The sequence below is a fragment of the Carlito syrichta genome, unplaced genomic scaffold, assembly GCF_000164805.1.
Source record: "Carlito syrichta isolate Samal-C Ts95f unplaced genomic scaffold, Tarsius_syrichta-2.0.1 Scaffold288421, whole genome shotgun sequence".
Lineage (NCBI taxonomy): Eukaryota > Metazoa > Chordata > Mammalia > Primates > Tarsiidae > Carlito > Carlito syrichta.
In genome coordinates, this window is record NW_007232517.1 from 145,350 (window position 1) to 154,076 (window position 8,727).

General features: G+C 40.3%; 1 protein-coding gene and 1 pseudogene across 3 annotated transcripts in view; one reads left to right on the forward strand and one right to left on the reverse strand.

Annotated features, from left to right (window-relative positions):
* Positions 1-8,727, reverse strand: part of SLC25A12 (solute carrier family 25 member 12) — a 79,636-nt gene that overhangs the window by 66,612 nt on the left and 4,297 nt on the right. The gene's annotated exons all lie outside the window — the stretch shown is intronic.
* On the forward strand, positions 2,735-3,869 carry LOC110595252 (annotated as a pseudogene). Its single transcript, XR_002481707.1, has 2 exons — positions 2,735-3,123; positions 3,427-3,869. The product of XR_002481707.1 is annotated as a 40S ribosomal protein S6-like (transcript).

Here is an 8,727-nt window from a genome sequence, read left to right on the forward strand (position 1 = left end):
GCCCGGCTGATTTTTTGATTTATTGTAGAGATGAGGTCTCGCTGCCCAGGTGGGTCTTGAACCCGCGGGCTCAGGCAATCCACTCACCTCAGCCTCCCAAAGGCGTGGGATTATAGGCTGAGCCACCAAGCCCGGCAATATAGAATATGTTAACTTGTAGAGATAGTATTAGGAAAACGATTTTACATTTAACATTTCATTTTATGGCCCTATTCATCTAAAACATATTTTACATTCAATGTTTCATTGTCTATTAAACACTTAGAAATATTTTTTTTAATTACAAAAATGACATTATAGCCAAAGCAATGATACATAGTATGCCTTTGCCCTTTATTGGGGAAAAGCTTCAGGCACTGAAAACTATCTTCTCTTCGTGACCTACCTGGGCAACTTGGCAAGACCTCATCTCTACAATAAATCAAAAATTAGCCGGGCATGGTAGCACGCACCTGTAGTTCCAGCTATTTGGAAGGCTGAAGCGGAAGGATCGCCAGAGCCCAGCAGGTCGAGGTTGCAGTGGCTGGGAGCGGCCCCTGCACTCCAGTCTGGGTGACAGAGTGAGACTTCAACTCAAAAAAAAAAAATAAAGAAAGAAAACTATACTCTCATTATGTGCACGCTAAAAAATCCCGGTGAAATTAGGAGCTTTGAGTGCCTAGTGAATCCTACAAGGAAGGAGCCAGTAATTAAAACTGTTTATCAGGCCACATTTATAATACACCATATGCATTGGTGTGTTACTAGAGAACATAGTAAAACTAGGAAGTGTAGTTATCATTACACACATTTTAGGGAAGTAAAAACAAATGAAGTTACAACACATCAGGTATCATCATAACCATCCACACACTCCTTAAAGTAATGAATAATATGTTGTTGTTGTTTTTTTCTTTTTTGAGTTGGAGTCTCATTCTGTTGCCCAGACTGGAGTGCAATGGCCGCTCCCGGCCACAGCAGCCTCAACCTGCTGGGCTCCAGCGATCCTTCTGCCTCAGCCTTCCAAGTAGCTGGAACTACAGGCACGCGCTACCACGCCCGGCTAATATTTTATTTACTGTAGAGATGAGGTCTCGCCAAGTTGCCCAGGTGGGTCTCGAACCCGCGGGCTCAGGCAATCCACTCACCTCAGCCTCCCAAAGGCGCGGGATTACAGGCTGAGCCACCGAGTCCGGCTTAATATGTGGTTTTTAGCTCCAAAGGAAACTTAACATCAATGGTATGGTGTCATCTGAAAGCATGAGAATACATAACACAAGCACAACAGGGATGTAGGGCAGGAGTTAGAGAAGAACTTCACTTTTTACATAGTTCTGAAATATTTGACATTTTTATAATGAAGAATAATCAGCATTATTTCTTCTGATTATCAGAATAATTTTAAAATAATAATTAAAAATTGGGACAAGCAATGGCTCACACCTAAAATCCTAGAACTTTGGGAGGCGGAGGCAAGAGGCTTGCCTGAACCCAGGGGTTCAAGACTAGCCTGGCAAGACCTCATCTCTAAAATAAACTTAAAAAAAACAAAAATTAGCTGGGCATGGTGGCACATGCCTGTAGTTCCAGCTATTTGTAAGGCTGAAGCAGAAGGATCATCTAATCCTAGCAGGTTAAGGCTGTGGTGGCTGTGAGTGAGCCATTACCCTCCAGCCTAGGAGACGGATCGATACTCTGACTCTAAAGAAACAAATAAATAAAAATAAATAAATAAAATAAAAAATAGCTAGGCTGATTATGGGTTTTAAATAAACGCTAACATCTTGGTTTTTCCAAAGTCTTGGAATTGGATTCAAAAAGTATAACTACCCTAAAACATAAAATATGTAGCTTTAAAACATATTTTACACTCAGTAGTAAAACTTTCTGTATTTATGAAAAGAGGTCAAAGACTTTTTCTTTAACTACCAAAGGTCACAAACTGCCAGCTGGGCAGGTTTAATTTAGCCCACAGATTTGTTTCCTTTGGCATGCAAAGTATTATTTTTTGCTGTTATTGCATTAGTTGGCAACACTAGGAAACTATAAGATTTCATAGAAATATCTAGTTTTCTGGTTTGTTTTGATAAACTGTAAGCTTGGGCAACACTAAATTTCTAGTCCCAAATAGCATCAGCCCGCTGGAGCCAAGCAGAAGCTGTCTCCAGTTGCATGGTGGTGTGTACCAGTAGTCCCAGCTACTAGGGAGGCTAAGGAGGGAGGATCATTTGAGCCCAGTAAGTCGAGGCTTCAGCAAACTATAATTGTGTCACTGAACTCCAGCCTGGGTGACAAAGCAATACTGTGACTCAAAAAAAATAAAATGTGGGCCATTGCCTTGTTAGACTCTGGTGTGGCTATGTGCTCTGCTCTTTGAGCTATGGCTGTTGCCTTGCTTCCGGGCTCTGGCTCCCTCTCTCACGTTGGGGAGGTGAATCTTATCTCTCTCTTTTCTTTCTCTCTCTAATTTACTTTGAAATAAGCCATATTTTAAAATCTAACTTCTATGGAATTATTTGCACCTTCCATGTGGCATCGGATTGTACCCTAGGTGGCCACATGTGGGAAGTGATCTTTTTTTAAATACATATTTTCTTTCTTCTCAATAAATAAATAAATAAATTTTAATTAAAAAAAAAAAAAAAGAAGAAGAAGAAGCTGCCTCCTTCAGAAAGGCAACCAACCAGTCAGAGCTCATCAGTTATCTACAGACCACTCTGCCCCTGTGGATTCAAGACTCCTGTTGGCTCTCTTTTTCATTGTGCCTGGGAGCCAGTCAGCTGCTTCAAGATGAAGCTGAATGTCTCCTTCCTGGCCACTGGCTGCCAGAAACTCATACAAGTGAACGATGAATGCAAGCTCCGTATCTTCCACGAGAAGCCCATGGCCACGGAATTTGTTGCAGACTCCCTGGGTGATGAATGGAAGAGTTATGTGGCCCAAATCAGTGGCAGGAACGATAAACAAGGTTTCCCCATGAAGCAGGGTGTCTTGACCCATGGCCGTGTCTGCCTGCTGCTGAGTAAAGGACATTCCTGTTACAGACCAAGGAGAACTGGAGAAAGAAAGCAAAAATCTGTTTGGGGTTGCATTGTGGATGCCAATCTGAGCATTCTCAACTTGGTTATTGTAAAAAAAGGAGAGGCTGGGCTTGGTGGCTCAGCCTATAATCCCAGCACTTTGGGAGACCGAGGTGAGTGGATTGCCTAAGCCCGTGGGTTCGAGACCCACCGGTGCAACTTGGTGAGACCTCGTCTCTACAATATATATATAAAAAAATTAGCTGGGCGTGGTAGCGTGCGCCTATAATTCTGGCTTCTCGGAAGGCTGAGGCGGAAGGATTGCTGGAGCCCAGCAGGTCGAGGCTGCGGTGGCCAGAAGTGTGCCACTGCACTCCAGTCTGGGTGACAGAGTGAGACTCCAACTCAAAAAAAAAAAAAAGGAGAGAAGGATATTCCTGGGCTGACTGCTGATACCACAGTGCCACATCGACTGGGGCCCAAAAGGGCTACCAGAATCTGCAAACTCGTCAATCTCTCTGAAGAAGATGATACTGCCAGTATGTAGTAAGAAAACCCTTAAACAAAGAAGGTAAGAAACCTAGGACCAAAGCACCCAAGATTCAGCGACTTGTCACTCCACGTGTCCTGCAACACAAACGCCAGCATATTGCTCTGAAAAAACAGCATACTAAGAAAAATAAGAAAGAGGCCACAGAATATGCTAAACTTTTGGCCAAGAGAATGAAGGAGGCTAAAGAAAAACACCAGGAACAGATTGCCAAGAGACATAGACCATGCTCTCTGTGAGCTTCTACTTCCAAGTCTGAGTCTAGTCAAAAATAAGATTTTTGAGTAACAAATAAATAAGATCAGAACCTCAAAAAAAAAGGACTCCTGTTGCATAAATTTCCAACTAAGTAGCTCTTTTAAAAAAAAAATATAGCCTATGAAATTTACTAAATATTTATAGATTGTCTTCAGCATATTCAAAAAGGAAAATCATATATTTATGCAACTTCAGAGCCAGAAGGACTCTTAGAAGGCTCAAAGAAGTCAAATGATCTTCTCAAAGGCATTCAGCAAATCAGTGGGCCTTGTTGAAGATTCTTATCTCCTATCTTCATTGTGGTATTCTCTCATTACTGTACACCTCCTGTCCCCCCCACAGATTTAAAGTGATAGTTGAAAACTAGAAAGGGTATCTAGTATCTATAGTGAGTAGACCATTATTATAAGAAGACATTGAGGGAACACTCAGTCATTATCCCTCAATACTCAGTTACTTTTGTTATATAGAGTAATTTAAAGAAAGATGTCAGGCTGGGCGCAATGGCTCATACCTATAATCCCAGCACTTTGGGAGGCAGAGGCAAGAGGATTACCTGAGCTCAGGGGTTCAAGACCAGCCTGAGCAAATTGGCTGTCTCTACAATAAATCGAATATTAGCCAGGTGTAGTGGCATGCCTGCAGTTCTAGCTACTTGGAAGGATGAGGCAGAAGGATCACTTAAGACTAGAAAGTCAAGGTTGTAGCCATGGCTTGACAACCATGACTGTGCCACTGCACTCCAGCCTGGGCAACAGAGTGAGATTCCAACTCAAAAAAAAAAAAAGACAAAGGTCAATTAAGAAAACACACAAGCCGGGCTCGGTGGCTCAGCCTGTAATCCCACACCTTTGGGAGGCTGAGGTGAGTGAATTGCCTGAGCCCGCAGGTTCGAGACCCGCCTGGGCAGCGAGACCTCATCTCTACAATATATTAAAAAAAAAAAAATCAGCCGGGCGTGGTAGCGCATGCCTGTAATTCCAGCTACTTGGAAGGCTGAGGCGGAAGGATCGCCGGAGTCCAGCAGGTCGAGGCTGTGGTGGCCGAGAGCGGCCACTGCACTCCAGTCTGGGCGACAGAGTGAGACTCCAACTTAAAAAAAGAAAACACACAAAAGCATCAACAACTTAAAAATAAATCAGGGCTCGGTGGCTCAGCCTGTAATCCCAGCACTTTGGGAGGCCAAGGCAAGTGGATTACCTGAACCTGCAGGTTCAAGACCAGTCTGGGCAACTTGGTGAGACCTCGTCTCTACAGTAAATTAAAAAAAATTAGCCGGGCATGCTAGTGTGCACCTGTAGTTCCAGATACTTGGAAGGCTGAGGCGCAAGGATTACCGGAGCCCAGCAAGTTAATGCTGGGGTGGCCGTGAGTGTGCCAAGGTACACCAGCCTGGGAGACAAGAGTGAGACTCCAACTCAAAAAAAAAAAAATCAACTGGGCATATTATTTAGCCTTAAAAAGGAATGAAATTCTGACTTGCACTACAACATAGAAGTGACTTGAAAACATTATGCTAAGTGAAATAAACTAGACACGAAAGGACAAATATTGCATTATTCTACTTATATGAGGTACCTAAAATAGTAGTAATAGCAAGTAGAATAATGGTTATCCCATGGGCTGGTTGAATGTGGGGGAAGAGAGCAGGGAGTCATTGGATAATGGATATGGAATTTCAATATGGGATGATGAAAAATTTCCAAAGATGGATATGGTGATGGTTGCACAACAATGTGAATGTTCTTAAGGCCACTGAACTGTACACTTAAAAATGATTACAATCATAAATTTTATGTATATTTTTTATCACAATAAAAAAAGTCACCCGAGGTTACCCAGGTGTATGAATTTGTCAAAGCACAGCAAATGTACCTTTAAGATTTATGTTTTTGGTTATGTGTAAGTTTTACATCTAAAGTAAAAACTCAAAACAAATATTGAATTCTAGTTAATAATGTGCATGCTAAAATATTCAAGAAATGTATCAATTCCTGCAATTTTGTTTGAAATGTATTTTTAAAAAGATAGATTGATAGAATGATAGAAGGATGGATAGATATGTTTAAAAAAGTATAGTCAGTGGCCATTGCACTCCAGTCTGGGCGACAGAGTGAGACTCCAACTCAAAAAAAAAAAAAAAAAAGTATAGTCAGATGTTAATGGTAGAATTTATGTAGTAAGTATATATAATTATAAAATGTAGTCATTTCATAATTTTGACTGTAAAATTCTGTCACCTTTCCTGAATGTTTGAAGATTTTCATAAAAAATTGTTGATGGGAGAGAATAGGAGAAAATAAGTCACTTGTCAGTCTCTCTGATAATCTCATCTATTTTAAGCCCAAAGGCATTATATACTACAGTATAATATCTTCCAGAAAGCAATAGTCCGTTTATCTGCTAACATAAAGCATTTGCAAGATAACTTTTGTTCCAGAGCAATTTTTTTTTTTTTGAGTTGTAGTCTCACTCTGTTGCCCAGGCTGGAGTGCATGCAGTGGCACTCTGGTCATGGCCACCACAGCCTCAACCTGCTGGGCTCAGGTGATCCTTCTGCCTCAGCCTTCCAAGTAGCTGTGACTACAGATGTGCACTATCACACCCAGCTTATTTTTTGACTTATTGTAGAGAAGGTCTTGCTAGGTTGCACAGGCTGGTCTCAAACCCAAGCTCAGGCAATACTCTAGCTTCAGCCTCCCAAAGTGCTGGGATTATAGGGCAGAGCCACTGCACCCGGCCTCAGAGTAATTTTTAAAACTCTTTTTTCCTTAATTCTGCCATGGATTCCTCTACTACTAGAAGAACTCAATCAACACTTCAGTAGAAAAAAATGCAGATCACAATCTACTAACTGTTGAGTGAAGAAGCCATTGATTAGTTCTTACCTAATAATTAGATTGTTTTCTTTTAATGGGGATGAAGGGATACCTTCACTTTTTATCATAGATTATTCTCTGCTTGACTTTTTACAAAGAACATGCATTCATTTTATAATTTTTAAATGATATATTTTATAAATTTGGTATGTTTTAAAATTTTTTCTACAAAGTTCCTTTTAAATTTATTGAACAGGAACTAATAAAATGCCAAAATATTAATGTTAATTTTATAATTTTTAAAACAACCAATATTTCTGCATAAAAGATTCCTCTATTTTCATGTAGAACATAAAGGAAAATACTTTTGAAAAAAGTAAAAGAGAAGAAGACTAGTTTTCCACATTATAGGAGAATAGAGCATCCAGACGAAATTCTGACTAGGACTGGATATAGAAACTATAGATCTATAAGTTACAGTTTCAAACAAGCAACTGTCTAAGCATTTTAGATCAGATCACACAATCATAGTCTCTGAGATCTACATTTAATGCATAATGTCATTTTGCTTTTCATTATACAACCAGAACTTCAATGTTTAAGCCACAATCCCACAAATAATACTTGGCTAATGACTTTTCCTTTTAGACAACATGCTATTTATAATATACAATGCTGTTTTTACTTGGGTCTCTACATCAAGCACCTGTCTCAAAACTCCTGCTTATTCTACCACCTATTGTGGGAAAGGAGATGGGGAAAAAGAGAGAGGGAATAGTCAACATGCTAGAAAACCAAGGGGCTGGGAGGTCAAAATAGTATGGTATTCCATTCCTAAACCAGCCTTTCTCACACACAACAGAATCACTTAGACATGCCTATATAGCTCTATTCATTCATACTTGGTCTTGAGTGATTATAAGCAATATTACTTATGTATTGTCATTTCAAGTTACCAGCCTATAGGACTTAACATCAAAAAGCAATAGAACAAAGGAACATATTTTGGGGCTGAAAAAATATATGAATTGAACTATTCTAGTATCTCATCCTGCCCTGGGTAAATGGGTAGAAAATAGAGTCTGTAGAAAAGAGCTTTTTTAAAAAGATAATTATAAGAAGAAAATAGACTAAAAAAAAAATCTTTTTTTTTTGAGTCAGAGTCTCTCTCTGTCATCCAGACTGGAGTGCAGTGGCACCTGGCCACCGCAGCCTCGACCTGCTGGGCTCCAGTGATCCTTCCGTCTCAGCCTTCCAAGTAGCTGGAATTACAGCGTGGGCTACCCGTGCTGCCATGCCCAGCTGATTTTTGATTTATTGTAGAGATGAGGTCTCGCCAATTTGCCCAGGTGGGTCTCGAACCCGCGGGCTCAGGCAATCCACTCACCTCAGCCTCCCAAAGGCATGGGATTACAGGCTGAGCCACTGAGCCTGGCTCACTAAAAATTTTTTAACTTTTTTTGTGTGTTATCTGGGAAGTCAATCAACTTCTCTAGGCCTCATTTTCCTTAATTGTTAAATGAGGAAGAGTTGGCATCTTAGAATAAGTCAAACATTATCAAACCCTTTGATTCTGTTAAATTAAAATTATAAAGGCCAAGGCAAGGTGGCATGTGCCTGTAGTCCCAACTACTAGGAAGGCTGGGACAGGAGAGTCACTTGAGGCCAGGAATTCAAGACCAGCCTGGACAACATAGCAAGACACTTTCCAAAACAATAATAATAATAATAATAATAATAATAATTTTTAAGTATCATTGTTAAAGGTTCATATATGAATCTTTAACAATGATACTTAAACTTTTTGAAAACCTGGGATTTTTTCCTCAGAAAAATGCAGATATAAACCTACTCATTTTGTATTTATATTTTAGGAAACTCTGAAGACCATTCATGAAGACAAGGCTAAGAATTCCTGTGTTTCTAGAAAATTTCACCTTTCTCTGCTTTTAGAAATGATTAATGTTTTATACTCATTTATAATTCTTATGATCTAACTCTACAAATCAGATTTCCAGCCGGGCTCGGTGGCTCAGCCTGTAATCCCGCACCTTGGGAGGCTGAGGTGAGTGAATTGCCTGAGCCCGCAGGTTCGAGACCC